General features: G+C 44.5%; 1 long non-coding RNA gene across 2 annotated transcripts in view; it reads right to left on the bottom strand.

The window, feature by feature from the left end:
* LOC132405364 (uncharacterized) overlaps positions 1 to 27,620 on the bottom strand; it is a 96,780-nt gene that overhangs the window by 31,931 nt on the left and 37,229 nt on the right. The window contains exon 1 of one of the 2 annotated variants that reach the window (XR_009515833.1): positions 21,652 to 23,060. The exons of the other annotated variant lie outside the window; for it this stretch is intronic. This is a non-coding gene — a long non-coding RNA (uncharacterized LOC132405364). Of the gene's footprint in view, positions 1 to 21,651; positions 23,061 to 27,620 lie in introns of those variants that run through there. 2 annotated transcript variants of the gene reach the window in all.

The following is a 27,620-nucleotide window of genomic DNA, read 5'->3' as shown; positions in this document are numbered from 1 at the left end:
ACGATCCAGAAATATTAACTCCTACCCCCTGCACCAGCTTCTCAGCCACACGTTTATCTGCCAAATGCTCCCATTCTTACCCTCACGGGCAAGTGGCACAGGCAGCAATCCACACTGTCAGTCCTACTTTTCAGTTTTCTACCTAGCCTCCTAAAATCTCTCTTCAGGATCTCCTCACCTTTCCTACTTATGTCGTTGGTGCTAATATGTACCAATACTTCTGGATGCTCACCCCTCCCTCTTTAGCATGCCATGGACCTGATCCGAGACATCACTGTCCCTGGCACCTGGGAGGCATATGTCCATCATGTTCACAGTGTCTCATCTCTGTTCCTCTAAGTATGGAATCGCCTATCAGCACCCCAGACCTCTTCACTCTCTTCTCTTTTGAGTCACAGTGCCAGACTCAGTGCTGGAGACCAACCCACTGCATCTCCCCCTGGTAGGCCATCCCCCTCAACAGTATCCAAAGGCTCAAAGGTTCATTTTATTGTCAAAGTATGCATGTACAGTACAGCTCTGATACTTGACTTCTCCAGAAAGCCATTAAATACAGAAAGACCATGTGCGCTGAGGAAAGAAAAGACATCAAATCTGCCCCGCATGAAGAAGAAAAGAAACTAAACTCACAGACTCCCCCATCTCCCAATAGAAAAACATCAGAGACAATGACAGTCCCTGGCCCCCTCACCCGCAGAAAAGAACAGCAACAGTAACAATCCCCGACCCTCTCACTCACAGAAAAGAACAACGACAGTAGCACCAAACCCCTAACCACCCCCCTTAAACATCGAAAATTAACAGATCACCCACCTGTCAATCGGCCACAAGAAAGAAAATACCGAAAAACTGAGAGAAATCAATTTAAAATACGGTCCAATAACCACATAAATCTCAGAATATCGGAAGCATCTTTACAAGGAGAACAACTGCACAAATTCAATCCTTCCGTAAAGAGCGACCACCAGCCCGGGTCCTAACACTGTCAACCTGGGGCTGAACATGCTCATCCGGCTGCTGACTGTCTCCATTGGGAGCCATCCCGACCTTCCTCCAAAACAGTGTGCGTATCATTGAGGGGAATGGCCACAGGGGCTCTCTGTACTGTCTACCCATTTCCCTTCCTCTCCTGATGGTCACCCAGTTACCTGCCTCCTGCACCCTAGGGGTGACCACCTTCCTGTAGCTCCAGTATGAGCTGAAAGTCATCAAGCTGTGGCTCCAGTTCCTCAGCATGTTCTCTGAGGAGCTGCAGCTCAGTGCATCTGGTGCAGATGTGGTTACTGAGAGTCAGTTCTCCCAGAATTCCCACATCTCACACTAAGAACACAACACTGCCCTTAGAGTCATTCTCACTGTTCTGTCTATGCCCTAACAGATGAGGAATGAAGAATAAAGAAGAAGAAGATATTTACTAGATACTTGCCTTGCCCAAGCCTGATGAGCTAAAGCCAAAGTCTCCCCACTCGAACACTGGCCCACTCACACAATAGCCCCTCCGACAGTGAATGATCTGCTTGCCCCTTCCTTATTTTATTCACTCGTTAATGAATCCTGTTCACTGATTGGTCACAGTTCAAACTCTGAAAACTGCTTTTTAAATCTTCAGTCGCAGACCTGTGTGAAGTCACCTTTTCTTCTCGCACTGCCGTTCACTGATTGGCCAGCATTCAAACCCCTTTGTTTTGCTTTCTCATCCCCTCACCATATGGTTCCACATATCATGAAACAATCCCTATCCCAGCCAGCCCCCCTCCTCCACCTTACTGTGATATTTAAGTACTCATTCTTCTTCCCTCACAGATCTGTTTCAGATCTCAATTAGAACTGTCAATTAGTGCTGTTTGGTCCACTCAGTTCTTCCAGTGTTCTGTGTTTTTTTTGGTACAATATTCTAGTACCTACAGTTGCATTTATCTTGAACTTTCTAAGCATCTCCTCTACAGTTTTTACTGTTATCTTGGTCCCCCCCCCCTCTTCTCTGAAGACAAGAAGATTCAATTGACATCTACCTTACTTTTCCCTCCACTTAGGGTTCTTCACTTTGTCACTAGCAAGGCCCAACCTACATCAAATAATATTGTTCTACTTCTATCTTAATAAAATACTACTCAGTCCCTTTTCATTTTCCTTGTTTCATTCCATTCTTTAGATCTGTCATGCATATTTGCAGATTCTTTATTTAGTCAGGGTTGCTGTTATATTGTTGTACCATGTAAGAGAAGTGTGTTGGCAAAAAGAGGCCTTAGAATTATCTATAGGAGAATTTTAATTTTGGATACTTTTCATCTCTCCTTTCTGGGAATGCCCCAATACTATATCTGAACTTCCTCTTCTGTGTAGTCCTTCAATTATTTAATTTCAAAGTAAATTTATTATCAAATTACGTATATGTCACCACATACCCTTGAGATTCACTTTCTTGCAGACAATCACAGTAGGACAGAGGGAAAGTTGACTCAAGAAAAAATTACACACAAAGACTGTAAAATGACCAACATGCAAAAGAAGACGAGCGGTGCAAACAAATAAATAAATGAATCACTCAATAATACTGAGAACACGAGTTGTAGAGTCCTCGACAGTGAGCCCATGGGCTGTGGAATCCGTTCAGAGTTGAGGCAAGTCAAATTATCCATATTGGTTCAGGAGCCTGACGATTGAAAGGAAATAACTGTTCCTGAACCTGGTGGTTTGGGTCTTAAGGTTCTTGTATCCCTTTCCCGATGATTTGTGGGAAGTAATACATGGACCTTCAGTCTCACTCCACCAAATTGTACTGTCAAAGGCTCTTTTCAGCTGGTTTTCAATGTAATAGATATACAGATATTTAAAAATAGAATAGAGAGATTTAAATATTTTAAAAAATATTTTGAAATAAAATATACTATCTAATTTTAAAACATATTTATTTGAGGCTGAGTGAATAAATAAATAAGCCAAGACATAGGAACAGAGTTAAGCCATTCAGTCAATTGAGCCTGCTCCACCATTCCATCATGATTGATTTATTTTCCCTCTCAAACCCATTCTCTGCCTTCTCCCCATAACCTTTCACACCCCTGGTATTCAAGAATCTATCAACCTCCACTTTAAACCTTTCCAGTGACTTGGCCTCACACTGTTGTCTGTGACAATGAATTCCATAGATTCACCACCCTCTGGCTAAAGAAATTCCACCTCATCTCTGCTCTACAGGGATATCCTTGAATCTGAGGCAGTGCCCTTTGGTCTGAGACTCTCCCACTGTTGGAAGCATCTTCTCTACATCCATTCTATCCAGTCCTTTCAATATTTAGTAGGCTTCATTGAGATCCTCTCTCATTTTGCTAATCTCCGGTGAGTACAAGCCCAGAACCATCAAATACTCTTCATACATTAACCATTTCATTTCCAGTAGAAGCATAAATATACAATGAAATTCATTAAAACTAAACAGGAATACTTAGTTAAGCTTACCTCTCTAACAAAGGCCAGTGACTTTATACAATTGTACCAGGCAAAACTAAGGGCTGGTTATAAAGAAGGTCCATCCCTCCAACCCAGTACCGTGCAGAACTAAACTTACACTCAAAGGTATGATGTACTGGCGTCTGACCTCTGGCAATTAATCATCTTCTCAGTGATGTCCTTTATCCTGTCACTCACACAGACAGCAGCCAAAATGCCTGATTACCCCATTAACTTCTGTTCACAATCTCAGGACGGCTCCATGAAATATTCATGAAATATTTCACCTGTAGGAAACACGGTGGTCAATTTGCAACAGGATTTCCAAAACACCAACAATATAATTTGCTGTAGTGTCATTTGTTAAGTAATGGATATTGTTCTGGATTCTGGGAAGAACTTCCCTAATATTCTTCAAAATAATGCCAGGGGAAGTTTTGGGTCCACTTGAGAAGTGTCATGAGCCTGGGTCCAACTGGTAGATGACCCCTCTCAAGGACAGTACTCCATTAGGACTAACTCATTGTCAAGCTAGACTCTATGTCTGTCTTGAACTTGGACTACGTGTCACAGCCTTCTGATTCTTAGAACACTGAGTCACTGAGCCTCTTCTGCTGGCTACATAAGTTCTTTGTGTCCTAAGATGTTTATGTATCAATTCAGGTGCCTTCTTTATGATAAACTCATCGTGATGTTTGGACATAGTGGTATTGTCTCACTCTTCTTCCCCTGACCTGGTGATGCACCATCAATAACTCACTCTGAGACGTAAGGCAAGATATCGACTTTTATTGACTGGAAGAAGGAACCAGGAGTGAGTGTCCATCATACTACGTCCTGGAGACTGAGAGAGAGCATAGGCCTCAGATCGCCTTTATACAGGGGCCTGTGGGAGGAGCCACAGGAGCAGTCAGCATGGGGCGTGTCCAGACAGGCACACATATTTCACCACATTCATCCCCCTTTGTTTAAAAGAGTCCCCATGTGGCGAAGTTTCTTACAAGTCAAGTCTATCAGGTGGTCGAATCTGTCGCTGCGATCTACGTAGCACCGGCTGTGATCGCACGGATGCCGGCGACATTGGGGATTGCACAGGGGACGGAGGTTGTGCTTGTTCCAGCCCACTAGGCGCTGGTGATCCCTCACGCATGTGCGAGGCGCCTGGTATAAATGCGTACGAAACGCCCGGTATATAAGTGTCGTGAGGAGTCTGTGTAGGGCCTGGTGAGCATGGTGTCACCTCAGGTGCAGGGTTCAACGTTACCGGAGAGCCTTCAGGGTAGTGGTCTGCTGCACCTGCAGGTGCCAGGTCGCGGATGGAGACCGTGTCCTCCCGCCCATCAGGTAAGACCACGTAGGCATACTGGGGGTTCGCATGTAGAAGGTGAACCCTCTCCAACAGCGGGGAGTATTTATTGCTCCTCACATGTTTCCGGAGCAGCACTGGCCCTGGGGACGTCAACCAAACTGGTAGGGTGGTCCCAGTGACAGACTTCCTGGGAAAAGAGAATAGGCGTTCGTGAGGGATGGCATTGGTGGACGTACATAACAGAGAGCAGATAGAGTGCAGTGCCTCAGGGAGGACCTCCTGCCATCGAGAGACCGGCAACCCTTTTGACTTAAGGGCTATGAGTGTGGCCTTCCACACTGTAGCATTCTCCCGCTCCACCTGTCCATTACCCCGGGGATTATAACTCGTGGTCCAACTAGTAGCAATGCCCCTAGCTAGCAGGTACTGGCGCAGCTCGTCACTCATGAAGGAGGACCCTCTATCGCTGTGGATATAGCAGGGATATCCGAACAGAGTGAAGAGCTGGCGCAGGGCTTTTATGACGGACGTGGCAGTGGTGTCGGGGCAGGGGATGGCAAAGGGGAACCGTGAGTACTCGTCGATAACACTGAGAAAATAGACATTGCGGTCAGTGGAGGGAAGGGGGCCCTTAAAGTCAACACTCAGTCGCTCAAAAGGGCGGGTGGCCTTGACAAGTTGCGCCGTGTCAGGACGGTAGAAGTGCGGTTTGCACTCAGCGCAAATTTGGCAGTCCCTGGTCATCGTCCTGATGTCCTCCAGGGAGTACGGCAGGTTCCGAGCTTTCACAAAATGGTAAAATCGGGTGACACCCGGATGGCAAAGTTGTGCATGAAGGGTGTACAGCTGGTCGAGCTGTGTGCTAGCACATGTTCCTCGGGATAGGGCATCAGGGGGGTTGGGGGCGGGGCATGCTGACGCCGACAAAGATGGCCGCCCACATCCGGGGTACCCGGTAAGCATTGGAGGGTCGGGGGCGGGGCGTGCTGACGCCGACAAAGATGGCCGCCCACATCCGGGCATGCAAAATGGCGGCCCCCATGTCTCACCCGCAGCGCTGCACTCCGCTTGCAGGTAAGACTTACAGACCTTGGCGAAATGGCCCCGCTTTCCGCAGCTGGAGCAGGTCGTTTCTCGCGCTGGGCAGCGTTTTCGAGGGTGCTTTTTAAGTCCACAGAAATAACAAAGCACAGGCTTCTGATGGGCCACCGCCGTGGTCGGGTTCGGGGAGCTCGTGGAATCGCGACTGGCAGCGGCGATTTCACTTGCGGGAGCCGGCGGTGGCGGGGTCTGAGTCGTCCATGGAACCGGAGGGGAATCGCGCGACTGGACAGCGTCGGCGTAGTGCAGCGCAGCTTCCGGACCGTTGGCCGTCTCGATCGCCGAGCGTAAGGTAAGATCGGAGTGTTCCAGCAGTCGCTGGCGCATGTACACTGACCTCAGTCCCGTCACAAAGGCGTCTCGCACTAGCAGCTCCGCATGTTGTTCTGCCGTGTTCTGTCACAAGCTCGGACGAGTGTCTGTAGTGCTCGGAGAAACTCGGCGCTCGATTCTCCAGGCCGCTGTCGCCGGGTAGCTAAACGATGTCTTGCGTAGACGGTGTTCACCGGCCGCAGGTACTGTCTTTTGAGGGCGTCCAGTGCCCCTTCGTAGGTCGGTAGGTCCCGGATAATGGAATAAACTTTTGGGGTGACCCTCGAGAGGAGAATTCTGTACATAACGGCAGGGTCAGTCACACGAAGCTCCGCCAATTATGATTGGAAGCATGCAAGCCAGAGTTCAAAAGCAAGAGCTGCTTCAGGGTCTTGAGGGTCCAAATCCAACCTTTCCGGACGCAAAACGGTTTCCATGTTTTAAAACTTCCAGTCAATAAAATTGATGCACCATCAATAACTCACTCTGAGATGTAAGGCGAGATATCGGCTCTTATTGACTGGAAGAAGGAACCAGGAGTGAGTGACCATCATACTACGTCCTGGAGACTGAGAGAGAGCATAGGCCTCAGATCGCCTTTATACAGGGGTCTGTGGGAGGAGCCACAGGAGCAGTCGGCAGGGGCATGTCCAGACAGGCACACGTAGTTCACCACACCTGGAAAATCTGATGGTTCGCTGCTGACCGTTCTGCTTACCCAGATAGTTCTCTGCCATGATACTGATTTTGCAAGTTACATGCCACCAAAAGTCAATGTTATGCTTACACTTGATGGATTGAGCGCTAGGATTAATAAGCAAGAAATGGCCTAGCCTGACACCTTTCACGTCCTTGGCAGGGTATTCAATCGGGCTAGCCTGAAGAAATCTCTGCCCAACTACCTCCAACACATCATCCGTAGCAGTAGAGGATCGAACACGCTCAGTCACTGCTACACTACCATCAAAAATAACTACTGTTCCATCCCTCCACTGTATTTTAGGGAATCTGACCTGTATCCTTCCTGGAGTTGGACTACATGTATAGCCTTCTGATTCTTGAACCAAGTCTGGCTGTCCTCCTACTGCATAGAGAGAGAGACTAAAGAGCAAGGCACTGAAGTAAGGACGGGCGATCAAGGAGAGAACAAAGAAGTTCAGGCAGGGCCACTGGAAAGCCATCTCACTTGCAAAGTAGCAACCCTGGACGAGATGTAACCCTCAGGGGGACGCACGGCAACAGTGGCAGGACTGGAGTGCCATCACTTCCCACAAAGCAAAACCAAGCAACTTAAATGGCACTGAGGTTTCGCTGCCAGATGAGCTCAATGCACAAAAGGCATCTTCAAGAACTCCCACAGTTCCCGTTGAGCCTATGATCTCAGTCGCTAAGGCCAACAAGAGAGCATCCTTCAGGAGGGTGAATCCGGCATGGGTGGCGGACCTAGCCAAGCACTGAACTAATTAACTGGCTGGAGTGTTTATGGACATCTTCAAACTCTTGCTTCATTAGTCTGAGGTATACACCTAATTCAGGCAGGCGTCAATCTTACTGGTGCCCAAGAAGAATACATACGATAACCTGTTTCATTGACTATTGTCCAGTAGCACTTACATCCACAATGCTGAAGTGCTTTGTGAGGTGTGTCATAAAGCATATCAACTCTTGCCTGAAAAGGGATCTGGATCTGCTCCAAATTGCTTATGGTCACAACAAGTCAACAGCAGAGGCCATCTGATTGACTCCTCACTGAGCTCTGGAGCACCTGGTCAATGTAGATGCACACATCAGAGCATTCTTCATTGATCACAGCTCAGCATTCAATCTTTACATTCCCCTTGAATCTCACCACCAGGACCTGGGTCTCGGTACCTCCATATGCAACTGGATCCTTATTTTCTCACTGGCAGACTCCAGTTAGCATGGATTGGCATTTCCTCCGCACCTACTAAGTTCAAGTTCAGATTATTGTCATCTGACCGTACTTATTTCGTACTTGTTTCGTACAACCAAACGAAACAACATTCCTCCAGACCATGGTGCATTCACAGTGTCACACACAGCACACAAAACAAAGTATCACCACGAATGAGTTAATAAAATAAAATTAAAAATGCATGTGAGTTGTGAAGTGTGCAGTTCAGGTCTACAGTGAATAGCACACTAAAGAGTGAACAGCTCTCTGTTGTCGTGACAGAGCTCGGCAGTGGCAGGTATTGGTTCATCTCAGAGCCCAGGGGAAGAAGCTGTTACCCAGTCTGGCATTCCCAGTTCTGATGCTCCTGTACCTTCTTCCTGATGGCAGTGGGTCAAATAGATTCTGCGATGTGTGGTATGGATCCCCCACAATGCTTTATATACAACACTCCCGGTAATGTCACAAATACACAGAAGAGAAATGCCGTCAATCCTCTCAGCATTTTTTACTGTCCTCTGCGGGGTCATGCAGTTTATTCGCTTTCAACTTCTGTACCACACAAAGATGCAGCCAGACAGGACACTATCGATGATAGAAAGTTGTTAGTACAGGTGCAGGGGGCTTTGGAACCTCAGTCTCCTCAGAAAGTGTAGATGCTGCTGTGCCTTCTTGTCTAGTGAGGAGGTGTTGTGAGTCCAAGCTAGACTGCCTATTATATGCAAACAAGGGACTTTTGTGCTCCTCACTCTCTCCATGTCAGAGCCATTGACATGCAATGGAGTGTAGGAGACCTGCACCTTTCTGAAGTCCACAGTCACTTCTTTTGTCATATTTATTTATTTATTGATTGAGATGCAAGGTAATAGAGGCCCATCCGACCCTTTCAACCATGCCTCCCAGCAACCCCCCCCCTCCAATTTAATCCTAACCTTATCGTAGGACAATTTACAATGATCAATTAACCTACCAACCTGTATGTCTTTGACCGTGGGAGAAAACTGGAGCACCTGGGGGAAACCCACATGGTTATGGGGAGAGTGTATTAATTCCTACAAGCAATGGCGGAAATTACACCCAGGGTGACCTGTACCAGAAGGTGTATTGTGCTAACCACTACACTAACATGTCCACTTTGAGACTCAGGCTGTAGTTCTCATACCATTTGACAAAGCCTCTCTACCTTGTCCCTGTGTGTCAACTCATCATTGTTGCCAATGAGGTCAACCACAGTAGTATCATCAGTGAACCTGATGATGCGATTCGAGCAGGGTCTGGCATTGCAGCAGCACGATGAGCAGTGGGCTGAGCACTCAGCTCTGGGGGTCTCCAGAGCTCAACATGATGGGGCTTGAGATGTTGCTGCCAACTTGAACTGACTGGGGTCTTTCCCTCAAGCAGTCCAAGATCCACTTACAGAGAGAGGTGTTGAATCCCAACACAGACACTTTAGCCACCATCCTCTGAGGAATGATCAAGTTAAATGCTGAGAGGAAGTTGATGAACAATATCCTGATGTATCAGGCATTGTCTTCTCCCAGGACTTAATGGAGGGCCGAGGATATGGCATCATCAGTATACTATCAGTACAAATGGACCTCTCGGCTGTTTGCTTAGCTCCCTGCTCTGCTCACTTTATACTTCAGGTTATGTGGCTAAGTACAGCCACAAGCAAGGTACAGCTTGAAGCAAGCATTGGACATCCTACTGGATTAGTTTTCATCAGTAGCACATGGAAATTAAGTGTTTATGTACAACCCCAAACTAATACTAAAGTTGTTTATGATTAAGCCATTATATTGACAAGAATGAAAAAATTGAGAGAAGCAACCAGCCAATTCTTTGAAGGACCAATTCTCTATTGAGGGATTCTTATCCGTTCCAAATTTCTTCCTTTCTTGACTGAAGAAACTGAATTAGATGGTTCACTGGCTTTGTAGGTATTCCTTGGTTCTTCTGTCAAATGGTTATGTTTAATAGAAGCTTTAGATGATGAGTGTTGACAGTGTCTGATCCTGTAATAAGCATATTGTCTGTACCCAGTGAATAATCATAAAACTTGACAAAACTCATTATATTGAAACAGGGACTGGGAACACTAAATGACACATTTTTCCTTCCTTAGCTAAGGCCACATCGTTGGGGTAATGCCTGTTTAGTCATTGTTAATTAATTATGGATGAAAAATAGGTGACAACCAAGCACGTTTCATGAACAAAGGAATCGTACAGCATAGATATTACATAGATTATGTTGTTGTGTGCCTCAATAAATCAGAGAGAAAATAGCAGCGTTGACCAGAGGTTTAACAACATGTGGGGTAATCCAAATTATCACCAATCTGAGGTCAGTCTTGTTCAGAGGTAGGAAGTGGTCCTGCAAAAATATATGATATTCTTGAAGGGTGATTTGCCAGGTTCTAGGTTGGATAGGAAACAGCGGGAACACTAGATGACTGAAAAAGCACTTAAGCAATTGCTTTTGTTAGATATGTCTTAAATTTATGTTGGGGGGAGTGATGTTCTACTTAAGAGTGACGTAACTGCAGGAGGAGGAAGTAAAGCTGAAATGGGATGAGGTGTGATGTGATGAGAACATCTTCTTGATGAGGTATCACCAATACTACTGAAATGTCAATTCTGTGGGCAGCCCAGCTGGAGAGTGAGGGGTGTGAAAGAAAATTGCAGCGGGCTGAGCGTTGACTACAGGCCCAGACAAGCCACGGCACTGAACTGGCATGTGTTTGTCACAGCACCAGCATGCGGCTGTCAATGGCTGTTAGTGAGAGGAACTTCAGCACCTCAATCAGCATTTTAGCATTGACACCCTCTCTCTATATATCTTCCTCATATTGCATAGCTTGGACTTTAAAGCTCCACCACCTTTCAGCTGTGTTTTAATTTTTTTTTCACTTTTGTTCTGTTGCGTTTTTCACCTTGGAGGTAACAAGTTGCCAGAGAGATTATTGAATGCATATACCGACTAGAGGACTAAGCAGGGTGACAAGGCAGCCGATGTTATTACATGACAGAGTCAATAAGAGATCTTCAAGAACCCATGTCAAGCTGTATCAGGCCTCATGAAGGAATATCAGGACAGGTGCTCAAAAGTGTGGTTGGAGTTTTTATGGAACATGTAAAGAAAGGGAGGCTTGGAAGAGGCGAGGCTTAGGGAAGGAATTAAATTAAGCTGCCACCGGGATTATAAATGGGTTGCTCTTTCCAAAGTTAAAACAGACACAAGGCCATAAATCTATAATATATAAGAGCAGAATTGGGCCATTTGGCCCATTGAGTCTGCTCCACCATTTCATTATGGCTGATTAATTTCCTTCTCAGTCCCAATCTCCTGCCTTCTCTCTGTATCTCTTCATATCCTGATTAATCAAGAAGCTATCAACCTCTGCCTTAAATATACAGAAAGACTTGGCCTCCACAGCCGCCTGTGGCAGCAAATTCCACCACAGTTTCACCACTCTCTGGATAAAGAAATTCCCCCTTATCTCTGTTCTAAAAAGACGTCCCTCTATTCTGAGGCTGTGTCCTCTGGTCTTAATTCCCCCACCATAGGAACCATCCTCTCCACATCCACTTTGTCGAGGCCTTTCAACATTTGATACGTTTCAATGAGATTCCCCACCCCCACCCCCATGATGGGCTCAATTGCCTCCTTCTATGTTTTTGCAAAGTGCAGGAAGCTACAGGCGGTCAAAAAAAAACAACTGTAGGTTGTATGTTTTATGTTGCTGTTCCTTTGACTATTTTCTGCTAATTTTGATCATCCGGTTACTTTCCAGAATGCACCTCATTGTGTTTAATGATGTGCTGACAGATATCACACCATTTGGTGGGATAGGGGTAGCAGTCTGCTCAACGAATGATCATTTGCTACTGATTCTCCAGGAAAGTGTTCCAGAGTTGTTTACTGCTGTTCAGCAGCTTGTGTGAACATGACCCAAGGCCCTTTTCAGCATGCACATCTGCCATTCACAATGTTCGAACAGATGTACTATGCTTATGGTAATCAAATCATTAAAAGCCAATTTCTGAGAACATTTTACATGTTCACAATGAAGAATTGGAGACCTTTCAGTGTAAAAAGAAGTGGAGACAATAATGCTATTCCCTTATGAATCTTTTCAATCTCTTTCTTTCAGATGGTCTTGATACAAACACTGCCATGCCGTAATTCCAACCCATTCTCATTTCTTTGTGGCATTGTACAATTTTTCTCTTTCTTTCTAACTAATATCTTGGTTTGTGACGTACACACAACACACAGCAGATGGCTATTGCACGGAAGTCTAAAGGAAATGGAATACCTAGAGGAAGGGAGAACGAGAGAGATACAGGGAAAGAAAGAAGGAGAGAGAGAGGGAAAGGGAGAGAGAAAGAGAGAGGGGGAGAAGAGAGGGAGAGAGCAAGGAGGAGGGGGAGAAGGAAAGAGAGAAAGGGAAGGGGAGAGGGGGAGTCAGAGAGCAAGAAGTGGGGGGAGGGTGGGAGAGAAAGAGAAAAGAGAGAGAGGGGGAGCTGGAAGGAGAGTGAGAATGGAGGGGGTGAGGGAGGGAGAGAAAGAGATAGGGAGAGTGTGCAAGAGAGGGAGGGAGAGCAAGGGGGTGGGGGAGGGAGGGAGGGAGAGCATTTTATGCTGAAGAATCACCTCTAAGGAGAATAGGTTACATTTAGGAGATGAAAATTACAGTGAGTATCTTGAGCCTCAAATAGGCTTTAGATTATTAACTAGGACAAAAGTACCAGTTAATGTCATTGTTGTTAGACTATGAATTGAATAAATGAATGAATTGACTTAATTACTTACATCCTTCATATACATGAGGAGTAAAAAACTTTAAGTTACGTCTGTCTAACTGTGCAATGTGCAATCATAGTAATTTATAATAAATAGTATGTACGTGTTTCTTCATCTTACCCTTTCTGTAACAGAATTCTGATAATGTCATTAATCTTCCGATGATCTCCTTCACACACATTTACTATCCAATGGTCGTAGTTTAAAAGCATATGTTCTGTTCTGTTTTGTCCCATCACTGTTCAGATTTCAAATCATACAGGGGTCAGATACAGCAAATCAGATTTACCTGATGTGGTTCGGGATTATAAAAATTCCTCTTGGTTTATAAACTGTCCAGATATACATCTAGTGGATAAACTAGACCTTTCAACATATCCAAATTCATTCAGCAGACTTTTATTCTATTCAGCGGTCATGATATCTATTATCCAATTTGCACAGAGAGTTGCTTGTTGTTCAGAGATGAATGGAAATGAGTCAGATGTTAAACTGGTGAAGTATTGAGTTCTCACAAAGGTGTAGATCTTTGTGTTTTTTGAAAGTGATGTCTTATCAAGTGTGAAGCACACTGTAAACCCTGATTCATTATCAATTATGTCAAAATGGAAGAGCAAAAGTAACAAGATTTTCTACTGATAGTCATCTCAGTGAAACTGCCCGAGAAACCCAAACATCCTCATAAGGACCCTGCATTACAACGGTCTTTTTCTGTTCTCCAAAGAAGTCATAATCTGCAAAGCTACCTGTTTTAGTATGTATACTTGTATTGTGATATATTTCCGATAACCATTCTGGCCACCTGCCTCAGTCCTGACACACAGCTGACATTTCAAAGTAACACCACAAAATGTACAATTTCATTTTGTCCTTGTAAGCTTAAATGTTATTCTAAGCCTACATCTTCTGCGGGTACAGCACGTAACCATTTCCTCAGTATGCTCTAACTTCGTAGTGGTCAACGAAATACGCCTGTGAATAGAATTGAGTAATGAAGGACCGTCCATTCAGATACGAGGACAAGATTTACCAAAGTAACATACCACAGACATTAGAATTCTGAAATAAATACTAAGTGCTGGAAATTCTTAAAGCTAAAAATTAGCTTTATTTGTCATATATACATTGGTAATGTTACAGCTACCTTGGTCCGACCCCTTTTGGAGTACTGCGTTCAGTTCTGGTCACCTCACTATAGGAAGGATACTATAGAGAGAGTTCAGAGGAGGTTTACAAGGATGTTGCCTGGATTGGAGGGCGTACCTCATGAGAATACGTTGAGTGTACTTGGCCTTTTCTCCTTGGAGTGACGGAGGATGAGAGGTGACCTGATAGATGATGAGGGGCATTGATCATGCGGATAGCCAGAGGCTTTTTTCCAGGGCTGAAATGGCTAGCACGAGGGGGCATCATTTTAAGGTGCTTGGAAACAGGTACCGAGGGGATGTCAGGGGTACAGTTTTCACACAGAGAGTGGCGGGGGCATGGAATGCACTGTCAGCGGCGGTGGTGGAAGCAGATACTATAGGGTCTTTTAAGAGCCTCTTAGGTGCATGGAGCTGAGGAAAATAGAGGGATAGAGGGCTATGTGCTACAGAAATTCTAGGTAGTCTCTAGAGTAGGTTACATGGTCAGCTCAACATTGAGGGCCGAAGGGCCTGTAATGTGCTGGAAATTTCTATGTTCTATGTTCAATGAAACCTACAGCAAAATGCATCATTCGCAACAAATCAAGTAGGTGAGGATTGTGCTGGGCTGCCTGCAAGAGGGTCAGGCAGAATTTGCAGCAGGAGGAGCAAAGTTTTCACAGAAACTTTATTTAATTCTGCTGTTTTTCCCCATATGTATAATAGAGAGTATATTGACTGGCTGCCTCAAAATCTGATATGGAAACATTAATGCCTTTAAATGGAAAATCCTACAAAAGGCGCAGTACATCTTGGGCGAAGCCCTCCCAGCCATTGAGCACATCTACATGAAATGCTGTCATAGGATTTGAATAGCTCAGACTCAGCAGAAAGCAGCTGATTGGGCAATCGAGGTTAGGTGACCAAGCAGTTTGATTAGTTAATCAAAAGTTGAAAAGCTCAAACAAATAAAAAGAGGGGTAGCTCAAGCAGAGCGGCCAGTGTGTGAGTGAGTGGGCCAGTGAAGGAGTGGAGCTCTGAGGCTTTGGCTCAAGAGGCTTCGGTGAGACGAGGTGGAGGACAAATTTGCTCCCAGAGAGGTAAGGCCGGGGTAAGTTTCTTTAATTAATTTAATTAACTTAGGAGTTGGTAATGGAGGCAATAGATAGGACAGAACAGTGCTCTGATTGTAGGATGTGGGAAGTCAGGGTCAGCACAATTGTCCCTGATGACTACACCTGCAAAAGGTGCATCCAGCTGCAGCTCCTGTCAAACCGTGTTAGGGAACTGGAGCTGGAGCTGGATGAACTTCGGATCATTCAGGAGGCAGAGGCAGTAATAGATCGGAGTTTCAAGGAGACAGTCACCCCTAGGAGTCAGGAGACAGGTAGTTGGGTGACTGTCAGGAGAGGGAAATGGATTAGACAGAAAGAGCAGAGCATCCCTGTGGCCGTTCCCACCAATAATAAGTATATCATTTTGGATACTGTTGGTGGGGATGACCTACCAGGGACAAGTTGTAGTGGTCATGTCTCTGGCACTGAGACTGGACCCTCACCTCAGAAGGGAAGGAGGGAAAAGAGGAGAGCAGTAGTGATAGGGGATTCGATAGTTAGGGGGACAGATAAGAGGTTCTGTGGGAGAGATTTAGAATCCCAGATGGCCTGTTGCTTCCCTGGTGCCAGGGCTCGCGATATCTTGGATTGAATTCTCAGTAATCTTAGGAGAGAGGGTGAGCAGCCAGCTGTCGTAGTCCATGTAGGGACCAATGACATAGATAGGAGCAGGGATGAGGTCCTGAAAAAGGAATATAGGGCGTTAGGAAAGAAGTTAAGAAGCTGGACCTCAAGGGTGGCTATCTTGGGATTGCTGCCTGTGCCACAAGACAGAGAGGGTAGCAACAGGAAGTTATGGCAGATGAATGCGTGGCTGAAGAGTTGGTGCAGGGGGCGGGGGTTCAGATTTCTGGATCACTGGGATCTCTTCTGGGAAAGGTCTGACCTGTACAAAAAGGACAAGCTGCACCTGAACTGGAAAGGGACCAATATCCTGGCGGGCAGGTTTGCTAGACTGTTGGGGAGGGTTTAAGCTAGTTTGGCAGGGGGGTGGGAATCAGAATGTGAGTGCAGAGATTAGGGTAGAAGGACAAGGGCATGATGCTATGTGTTCTGAGTTGGTGAGGAAGGACAGGCAGGGGACAAAACATAAATGTAGCCAGTAGAGGGGTTGAAATGTGTCTATTTCAACGCTAGGAGTATTAGGAATAAAGGGGATGAACGTAGAGCATGGATCAGTACGTGGAACTACGATGTTGTGGCCATTACTGAAAGTTAGCTGGAGGAAGGGCAGGATTGGCTGATGCAGGTACCAGGGTTTAGGTGTTTTAAAAGGAATAGGATGGGAGGTAGAAAATTGGGGGGAGTAGCATTACTGGTCGGGGACAGTATCACAGCTATAGAAAGGGAGGACGCTGCAGAAGGAGTGTCCACAGAGTCAGTCTGGGTGGAAGTCAGAAATAGGAAGGGATCAATCACTGTGCTGGGAGTAGTCTTTAGGCCCCCAATTAGCCCTCGGGACACTGAGGAGCAGATAAGCAGGCAGATTTTAGAATGGTGCAGGAAATACAGGGCAGTAGTTATGGGTGATTTCAACTTCCCTCATATTGACTGGCACCTCCTGAGTGCAAGGGGGATAGATGGGGCTGAATTTGTCAGGTGTGTTCAAGAAGGATTCCTGACACAGTATGTGGATCGGCCGACGAGAGGAGAGGCTATACTCGATCCAGTTCTGGGTAATGAACCTGGTCAGGTGACAGACCTCTTGGTGGGGGAGCATTTTGGTGAGAGTGACCACAGCTCCCTTAGCTTCAGCATAGCTATGGAAAAGGATAAAAACAGACAAAATGGGAAAGTGCTTAACTGGGGAAGGGCTAACTAGGAAGGGATGAGGCAGGAACTAGCGACAGTAAATTGGAAACAGATGTTCAAGGGTGAAAGCACAGAAGTAATGTGGAGGAAGTTCAGGAACCACTTGTTCTGGGTTCAGGATAGGTTTGTCCCACTGAGACAAGGAAAAAAATGGTAGGAAAAGGGAACCGTGGCTGACGAAACACGTGAGGCAACTTGTCAAGAGGAAAAAGGAAGCATATGTTAGATATAAGAAGCAGGAAGTAGGAGGGGCTCATGAGAAGTATAGGGTAGCCAGGAAGGAGCTAAAGAAGGGATTTAGGAAAGCTCGAAGGGGGCATGAGAAGGCCTTGGCATGCAGGATTAAGGAGAATCCCAAGGCGTTCTACATGTAAATGAAGAACAGAAGGATGACAAGAATGAAGGTGGGGCTGCTAAAGGATAAAGAAGGCAACATGTGCCTGGAGGTGGAGGAGGTTGAGGAGGTTCTAAATGAATACTTTGCTTCAGTATTCACAAGTGAAAAGGAACTTGATCAGTGTGAGGTTGAAATAGAACAGACCTGTGTGCTGGACAATGTGGAGATTAAGGAAGAAGAAGTGTTGGATCTTCTTAAAAACATCAAAATTGATAAGTCCCCAGGGACAGACGTGATATACCCCAGGTTGCTGTGGGAGGTGAGACAAGAGATCGCTGGAGCAGTAGCTATGATCTTTGAATCCTCTTTGACTGCAGGGGAGGTGCCAGAAGATTGGAGAATGGCAAATGTAGTTCCTTTGTTTAAAAAAGGTAATAGGGAGAACCCTGGGAACTATAGACTGATGAGTCTTATGTCGGTGCTCTGCAAACTATTGGAAAGGATGCTTAAGAATAGGATGTACGAGCATTTGGAGAAGTACGGTCTACTCAAGAATAGTCAACATGGCTTTGTGAAGAGAAGGTCGTGCCTTACGAGCCTAATTACATTTTTTGAAGAAGTAACAAAAGATATTGATGAGGGTAGGGCAGTAGATGTGGTCCACATGGATTTTAGCAAAGCATTTGACAAGATCCCCCTGGAGAGACTCATCCAGAAAATCATGAGGCATGGGATCAGTAGAACCTTGGCTGTTTGGATAAAAATTTTGCTTACAGGAAGAAAGCAGAGGGTAGTAGTGGAAGCAAAGTATTCTGCCTGGAGGTCAGTGACTAGTGGAGTGCCGCAAGGATCTGTCCTGGGACCCCTGCTCTTTGTGATTTTTATAAATGACCTGGATAAAGAGGCGGAAGGATGGGTGAGTAAGTTTGCTGATGACACGAAAATTGGAGGAGTTGTGGATGGAGCTGCAGGCTGTCTAAGGTTATGAGGGGATATAGTCAGGATGCAGAGTTGGGCAGAAAAGTTGCAGATGGAGTTCAATCCGGATAAGTGTGAGGAGATGCATTTTGGAAGGACAAACCAGAAGGCTGAGTACAGGGTTAATGGTCCGTTACTTAAGATGGTGAAAGAAGAGAAGGACCTTGAGGTTCAAATCCATACATCCCTCAGGTTGATAGGGTAGTTAAGAAGGCCTATGGGATGCTAGGCTTCATTAACAGGGGGATTGAGTTCAAAAGTAGAGAGGTCATGTTGCAACTCTACAAATATCTGGTGAGACCACATTGAGAGTATTGAGTTTAGTTCTGGTCATCTCGTTATAGGAAAGATGTGGAAACTATGGAGAGGGTGCAGAGGAGATTTACCAGGATGTTGCCTGGATTGGAAAATAAGTCTTATGAGGCAAGGTTAGCAGAACTGGGATTTTTCTCTTTGGAGCGTAGAAGGATGAGAGGGGACTTGATAGAGGTCTACAAGATTATGAGAGGCATAGATAGGGTGGATAGCCAGTACCTGTTTCCCAGGGCATGAATAGCAAACACCAGAGGGCATATATACAAAGTTGAGGGAAGGAAGTTTAGAGGAGACATCAGGGGTAGGTTTTTTACACAGAGGGTTGTGGGTGCCTAGAGTGACTTGCCAGGGGTGGTGGTGGAGGCTAAAACATTGGGGGTCTTTAAGAGCCTCTTGGACAGGCACATGGATGAAGGAAAAATGGAGGGTTATGGGGTAGCGCGGGTTTAGTACTTTTTTTAAAGGAATATATGGGTCAGCACAACATCGAGGGCTGAAGGGTCTGTACCGTGCTGTCATATTCTAGTGTCTAGAAAACAGCATCCATCATCAGAGATCCCCACCACTCAGGTCATGCTCTTAACTCACAGCTGCCAACCTGTAGAATGTACTTCAGGATTTGCACCACCAGGTTCAAAAACAGTTACTACCCCTCAACCATCAGGCTCTTGAACAAAAGGGGATAACTACAATCATTTGCCCCATCGTTGCAATGTTTCTACAACTAATAATATCACTTTAAGGACTCTTCATCTCATTATCTCATGTTCTCATTATTTATTGCTATTTATTTATATTTGCATTTGCACATTTTGTTGTCTTCTGCACTCTGGTTGATCTTTCACTGATCCTGTTATAGTTACTATTCTATAGATTTGTTAAGTATGCCCACAGGAAAACAAATCTCAGGGTTGTACTTTGATAATAAAATTGACTTTGACTTTGACTTGCTGATTTCAAATACAGTATGATTATGTCAAGCCTATGGAATAAAAGCTAACAGGGGAAAAGAAGGTCATGTGGCCAGGTGATTTTGATAAGAAGTTATTCGAGTCAACATCCTGAGGTCTGCTGTTGATCAACAATGTAACTGGAGTAACACAGAATTGCTGTGGCTGGACCTCGTACTATGAGAACATCACCTCCTGACCTCCCAAGCCTTCATACCATGCACAAGGCACGCCAGGAGTGTGATGGAACTCTCACCACTTACATAGATGAGTGAAGCTCCAACAGTACTCAAGAAGCTTAATGTTGAAGTAGCTTGCTTGATATGAAGCTCCTACACATTTACTCACTCCAAAGTGGCTACAGTGTGTATCATCTAAAAAATATGCTGCATTTACTCAACAGCACTAATTGTACAGCGCAGTGCTCAGCTGCAGTCTCCACCACTAAGAAAGACAAGAGCAGAAGAGCTAGGGAGCACCACAATCTACAGGTCCCCTCTCTCACACACTGTAAAGGTATTGCTGTCACTTGAAACATTTCAGTTACAAGGGGAGATTAGAAAAGCTGGGCGTGTGTTCTTTAGAATGGGTAAGGCTAATAGGAGAGGACAGACGGCCATGGAAGAAAGAAAAGAGGGAGGTGCATCAGAGGGAGGCGATGGGCAGGTAAAGGGATAAGATGAGAGAGGGAAAAGGGGATGGGGAATGGTGGGGGGGGGCGGGGGCATTATCCGGAGTTCAAGAAATAGGTGTTCATGCTATCAGGTTGGAGGCAATCCAGATGGAATATAAGGAGTTGCTCCTCCATCCTGAATGTGACCTCATTACAACAGTAGAGGAGGTCATGGATTGATATATTGGAATGGGAATGGGAAATGGAATTGATACTAAAGGGTGATCTGATTCAAGTGTACAAAATTATGAAAGGCATAGATAATGTTGATACTGAGACACTTTTCCCCTAGGCAAAGGGTCTATGATCAGAGGGCACTGATTTAAGGTAAAAGGTAGGAGCTTTGGAGGGGATTTGGGGAGCAATTTTTCACCCAAAGGATGGTTGAAATTTGAAACTCAGTTCCCAAGGCACATTGTCTCACATTTTAGAAGTATTGAAACACCATCTGAAACCTGGTGGCATAGAAGGTTTCAGACAAAGTGTTGGGAAATGGAGTCAGTATAGATGGGTTCTTGATGTCCAACATGGACATGTTGGGCCGAAGAACCTGTATTCCATGACCTTTGAATCTTTGACTGGGACTTTATCATTAGTCTTAATTCTGGAACTTCTACCCTTAGCATCGCGGAGGTGCCTTTCTCATAAAGACAGAAGTAGCTCAAGAGGCAACCACGAGGAAATCTGCAGATGCTGGAAATTCAAACAACACACACAGAATGCTGGTGGAACACAACAGGCCAGGCAGCATCTATAAGGAGAAGCACAGTCGACGTTTCGGGCCGAGACCCTTCGTCAGGACTAACTGAAAGGAAAGATGTGTTTGGTAGTGGGATCCCGTTGGAGGTGGCGGAAGTTACGGAGAATTATATGTTGGACCTGGAGGCTGGTGGTGTGGTAGGTAAGGACAAGGGGAACCCTATCCCGAGTGGGCTGGCGGGTGGATGGGGTGAGAGCAGATGTGCGGGAAATGGGAGAGATGCGTTTGAGAGCAGAGTTGATGGTGGACGAAGGGAAGCCCCTTTGCTTAAAAAAGGAAGACATCTCCTTCATCCTGGAAAGAAAAGCCTCATCCTGAGAGCAGATGGTCCCTGGCCATTGGCCCAATTAGTTGAAGATCTGTGGAAATAGATAAAAAACTTATAAACTACCATTTAACTGAGTAACAAATTATGTATTTAGATGAAATACAGAAAAAAGTAGAACACTATTATAGTACTATAAAACAGTGCATCAGTTCCTAATATTTATCGATGGAGGAATTCATCCAGTATACACTGTCGTGTTCTTTTGATTTACTGTAAATTAACAAAATCAGCACAGATACCTAGTGCAGGTAATGAGCTGCCTTCATACAATGAATTTGACAATTGCATCCTCCAAAACTTCATTTTCATTATAACATTCAAGATGATTGTCGCTATCTTCAAGTTCTTTGTAGCACCTACCTTGCTGATGTAGTGAAAGTTTCATTTTCGTAAGTACTTTGATCATAAATTTGCTTTGATTTTGACATGCTCCAGCTATTGGATTGGGAACTGCAGGGTTTCAGACCCATGATGATGAAGAAACAGTAATGTGCAAGACAGGATGCTGCGTGACACAGAGAGGGATTGAGAGGTGGCAGTGTTCCCATGCACCACCTAGAATGTACTTTGTCCGTATTTTTTAATCCACTGTATTGAATGAGTAATGTCTGTAACTGAGACACCCTGTCAGCTGATCCTGCAGGAGACAATAAATACTAACACTCAGTCTAACCAAACAATGCTAAAAATATGTTTTTGAATGAATGTTTATTTATTTATCACGATACGGTGCAGAATGGACACTTCCAGCTCTTTGAGCTACACAGCCCAGCAATCCCCCAATTTAATCTGAGCCTAATCATGGGACAATGACTAATTAACCTACAAACCAGTCTGTGAGAGGAAACCGGAGCAGCTGGAGGAGAACGTACAAACTCCTTACAGGCAGGGGCAGGAATTGAACCTCGGTTACCTATACTGTAAACCATTGTGCTAACCACTATGCTACCATGCCACCTGTGTAGTGTTGCTCTGTATGTTCAATGCACCAATTCTATATCTGCATACTATAGCTCAGCAATGGTCATCCTTACCCTTGTGTTAATTCTTGTGCATTTGTTTATTTGGTCCTGTCCCACTGGGAAAAGTGGCTTCGCAGATTAGGAATGACAGCTGAGTCTTTTTACCAGCCACCAACTGTATATTCATTAAATATTTATCTCTTTTCAACCATTCTTGAGGTATATATTCAAAATATATGGTCTTACTCTCTAAGGGTATTTCACATTTAAAGATGTCTTGTAGGGCATCGTGTATCCCCCTCCAATAGTCTTTGATAACAGGGCAGTCCCAAAAAATATGATAATGATTTGCATTTTGATTTCCACAATTTCTCCAGCAAACAAGGAGGTTACTATCATAAAGGGATTTCTGAGAGGGTGTAATAAAATATCTTATCAAGCTTTTCCATCCAAACTCCCTCCATTTCTGTGAACTGGTACACTTCCGTTGATACCTCCATATTATTGTCCATTCTTCCTCAGATATAATTATCTCTCCTTCATTCTCCCATTTAGTTTTAAGGTATGAAGTCGAATGTGTTTTAAGATTTGACATCCCCTTGTACATGCTTGAAATTATCCTACTACCATTATCTGAATTATCAAATACTCTTACTAGGAAATGGTTATCACAGGAGAGCCCAACTTTAAATACATGGATGGAAATTACAATGGACATTTACAAAATGGAGAAGATAACAGCATCTGTTAATCATAAGCTGGAACAATTTTATTCATACTGGGAAAAATGTTTTAACTACTCAATGCCTCATGGGTCTGATTTTATTCTCACAAATCAATGAATCTGTTGTAAAAAAAAGATCACTCCCTACTTGTACATTGTTTTTTCCTTTTGCTTATTTTTTTCTTTTCACTCTTTTCTATAAGTGTATACCACAGATAACTACTTTGTGGAGATTTGTGATATATATGATTATATGATATATATGTACAATGTCTGAAATACATCTTATGGAAATGTTCGTTTGATGATGAACTTCAATAAAAAAATAAATTACAAAACAAAAGGAATGACGGCTGAATATGGAACCATGGGTGATGCAAGAATAAAGGTATGAAGGTGAAAAATTACAGGATCCATTGACTCGCCAGCTACCAAACGCATAGAGACAAAAGCTCTATAATTTAATCCATGCAAAATGTGGTAGATGAAGCACTTGAGTACAACTACCAAGGCAAGAATCAAAACTAAAAATTGATTAATATCGCACTTATCTGAAACAACTTGCTGCAATATGCATCTTTTCTGATCTTGAGGAAGAGTTGAAAACAAAGCCACTGACAATGTATATCAAGATTCAAGATTCAGGACTGCTTAATATCATTTCCTGTACACAAGTGTAAAGGAGAATTAAATAATTGTTACTCCAGAGCCAATGCAGCATGAAAAGAATGCAATAAGATTAAGAACACAATAATAATAAAACACAATAATCATAAAACAACACAATAAACATAAATACGTAACAATGCATACAAAATGCTGGAGGAACTTAGCAGATCTAGGGAAAAGAGTAAACAGTTGACATTTTGGGCTAAGACCCTATTTCAGGAAGGCTGCTTACTCTCTTCCGCAGATGCTGTCTGGCCTGCTGAGTTTGTCCAGCATTTTGTGTATGTTGCTTTCTTTGTGCTTGTAAGTACATAAGATAGCTTATATACACAGATCGATTGTTTGTCCATAAAGGGCTGGTAGGCGCAGGAGTGTCTGTACATCTGGTGACTGACAGGAGATGATAAAGTACGGCCAGCTGGGGGTGTGGAGGAGTGGGTTAATGGGTGGAGGTGTTAATCAGCCTTACTGCTTGGGGAAAGTAGCCGTTTGCGAGTCTGGTGGTACTGGCGTGGATGTCACGTAGCCTCCTCCTTGTTGAGAATGGAACAAACAGTCCATTAGCCGGGTGGATGGCATCATTCATTTTCTGCTACCTTTTTGTACATTTGTCCTTGATGGCGGGCAGGCTGGTGCTGGTATCGAAGTAACTCTGATGGAGGGTCCACGAAAAAGATATCAAGCTGTTTGAGCTGCTTAAAAGATTGTTTTCACTTTTACTGGATTGGGCATTTGTGCTGGAAAGAGCACAAGGTACTATTGTGACTAAGATCAGAAAAGACGAACAAATATTCTCGCTTGAAATCATCAAAAGAAAATGATCACCAGCATCATTCAGAAAGACAACAATGCAGAACACAGTTCAATGCTTTTATTGGGATGTCAGTTATCCTTTTCAAACAGAATGCCCTGCTTAGTGGAATCTGCATAAATTTGGTTGAAAACTCAGCCTTTTCAGAAGTGTTTATCTTTCAGCAAAGTGTAAGGAATTATCAGTGCGAGTAGCGAGTGTTGAAAACAATGCAGAGGAAAGCAACTTTGATGATCATGAGTATTTCATGGTGTTGTCAGAATGCTCAGCCACAGCTAAACACATACATTTGAAACTTGAGCAAACTTCCAGCAGGGTTCAATGTAAGGAATTACCAGGGTATTTCTTTACAATCGTACGATACCTTTAATAATTCTTATTGCATATAACATTCAAAGCCAAGATTTGGCACAGCATCAGTGTCAGGGCATTAGCTCTTCACTTTGAGGAGATCTCGTACAATGTCTTCAGCTAACGCCACTGCAGAACCCTGAACGGTGGTGAGGGAGGAAGTGTAAGGGCAGGTGTAGCACTTGTTCTGCTTACAAGGGTAAGTGCCAGGAGGAAGATCGGTGGGAAGGGGTGGAACAAGCGGAACAAGTGCTACACCTGCCCTTACACATCCTCCCTCACCACCATTCAGGGCCCCAGACAGTCCTTCCAGGTGAGGCGACACTTCACCTGTGAGTCGGCTGGTGTGGTATACTGCGTCCGGTGCTCTTGGTGCGGCCAATTGATGGGACCCGACATAGACTGGGAGACCATTTTGCTGAACACCTACGCTCTGTCTACCAGAGAAAGCAGGATCTCCCAGTGGCCACACATTTTAATTCCATGTCCCATTCCCATTCTGATATGTCTATCCATGGCCTCCTCTACTGTCAAGATGAAGCCACACTCAGGTTGGAGGAACAAAATCCGATATTCCATCTGGGTAGCCTCCAATCTGATGGCATGAAAATTGATTTCTCTAACTTCTGTTAATGCCCTTCCTCCCCTTCTTACCCCATCCCTTATTTATCTATCTATCTATTATTCCCCCTCCCCTTTTTTTCTCTGCCCCTCTCACAATCACTCCTTACCTGTTCTCCATCTCCATCTCCCCCTCTCTTTCTCCCCAGGCCTCCTGTTCCAGGATCCTTTCCCTTCTCCAGCTGTGTACCCCTTTTGCCAATCAACTTTCCAGCTCTTAGCTTCATCCCACCCCCTCCAGTCTTCTCATATCATTTCACATTTCCCCTCCCCCCTACTTTCAAATCTCTTACTATCTTTCCTTTCAGTTAGTCCTGACGAAGGGTCTCAGCCCGAAACGTCGACAGTGCTTCCCCCTATAGATGCTGCCTGGCCTGCTGTGTTCCACCAGCATTTTGTGTGTGTTGTTCATTTATCTGTTCATGTGGCTCAGCAGCAAATTCTTGTCAAATCAGTGCCTCCTTTTCCTTCATTATATTAAAGGCGCAAAATATACGCTGCTTAGTTTGCACGTGTGTGTGTGCACACGAGTGTATGGTTTGATGACTTTAAGTGAATGTAAAATCTGTTTTTCTGGATTAAAGCTTCTGTTATCATCTTCCAATTGTTGGCAGACCATTGTTTTCAGAATCTGAGATGGTGATGAGAGGACATACAAGAGTGAGAAATACCAACTAGTTGAGTGGTGTCGTAGCAGCAATCTTGAACTCAGTGCTAGCAAGAACAAAGAGATGATGGTGGACTTCAGAAAGGGTAATTCGAGGGAACACATGGAGGAATCAGAAGTGGAGAGAGTGAGCAATTTCAAGTTCCTGGGTGTCAATATTTCTGAGGACCTAACCTGGTCACGACGTATCGATGCAGTTATAAAGATGTATCACAGATAGCATTCCGACTGACTGCATTGCTGTCTGGTGTGGGGTGATCGAAGTAATTAGCAGAAAGTTTTAAAATTAGTCAGCTGCATCATGGGTACTAGCCTCCACAGTATCCAAGAAGTTTTCAAGGAGCCGTGTCTCAGAGAGGTGACATCCATCATTAAGGACTCCCACCACTCAAGACATGGCCTCTTCTCATTGCTACCATCAGGAAGGAGATACAGAGCCTGAAGACACACACTCAACGATTCAGGAACAGCTTCTTCCCCTTTGCCATCTGATTTCTAAGTGGACATTGAACCCATGAACCCTACCTCACCTCTTCTTTTTATTTCTGTTTTTGCACTACTCCTTTAACTTAACTATTTTATACACACACACACACACACACACACACACACACACGTTTTATTTCTTTATTTATCATGTATTGCATTGTACTGCTGCCACAAAGTTAACAAATTTCACAACATATGCCAGTGATGATAAGCCTGAATCTGATTCAGACTCAGATAAGCTTCCTTCAATGTCCTCCGCAAAACTACGTCCGACTACTAACACCTAAACCTTATGAGTGATGAGGTAAGAGGACACCCTGCATTATAAGGCTCTCCATCCGGCTGAAATATTCTTCAGGGAGATAATGATCACATTTTGTTTCATCGTCACAATGGCTGAAAACAGCCTATGCATTGCTGCCTGACATCATAATCCCGCGCTGCCACATACAGTGAAGGTTTTGTACCCAGCCTGCCAAAGTTAGATGTTCATGGGTCCTGGTGCTATAGCCCCACTCCCACTCCCTAAAAGTGCCTGCTGAGATGAAGAGGCACTTTGCACTGCACTTCACTGCTTCCAATATGAATCTGGCTGCATTATTAGTTAGTGTGCACATGCCATGAATTTCTGAAAGCAGCACTTTAACCATAATAGGAGCTTCTGTGGCCCCACATGCAGCCCACAAGCACTGTATTGGCTGTCCTGAGTTAGAGCCCATCTGTGCAGTCCAGTAACATATTGGAGTGTACCAGTTGGAACCTTTGTGGAAATCTGTTTATGCTTATATTTTGTTTGTCCATTTTTGCACGCTTCATAACATACCTGCATATCTATAAGAGTTTACTGCAAAATGTTTTAGGTGCAGCAAGAGCAGTTAGGTGGGATTGGGGGTTACTAGACTCTGCATCATGTTAGAATATTTAGGTACTGGGTTGACAAAAAAGCAGTTGCTGTCAGTGCCACTTGAGCACTGATTGGGGAGTGACTGGATCGGACCTGGTGATTGCAGAGCCTACTACTCCTTGCTGTCAAAG

Source organism: Hypanus sabinus, chromosome 15, assembly GCF_030144855.1.
Source record: "Hypanus sabinus isolate sHypSab1 chromosome 15, sHypSab1.hap1, whole genome shotgun sequence".
Lineage (NCBI taxonomy): Eukaryota > Metazoa > Chordata > Chondrichthyes > Myliobatiformes > Dasyatidae > Hypanus > Hypanus sabinus.
This window is presented reverse-complemented; position numbering and strand designations above follow the sequence as displayed.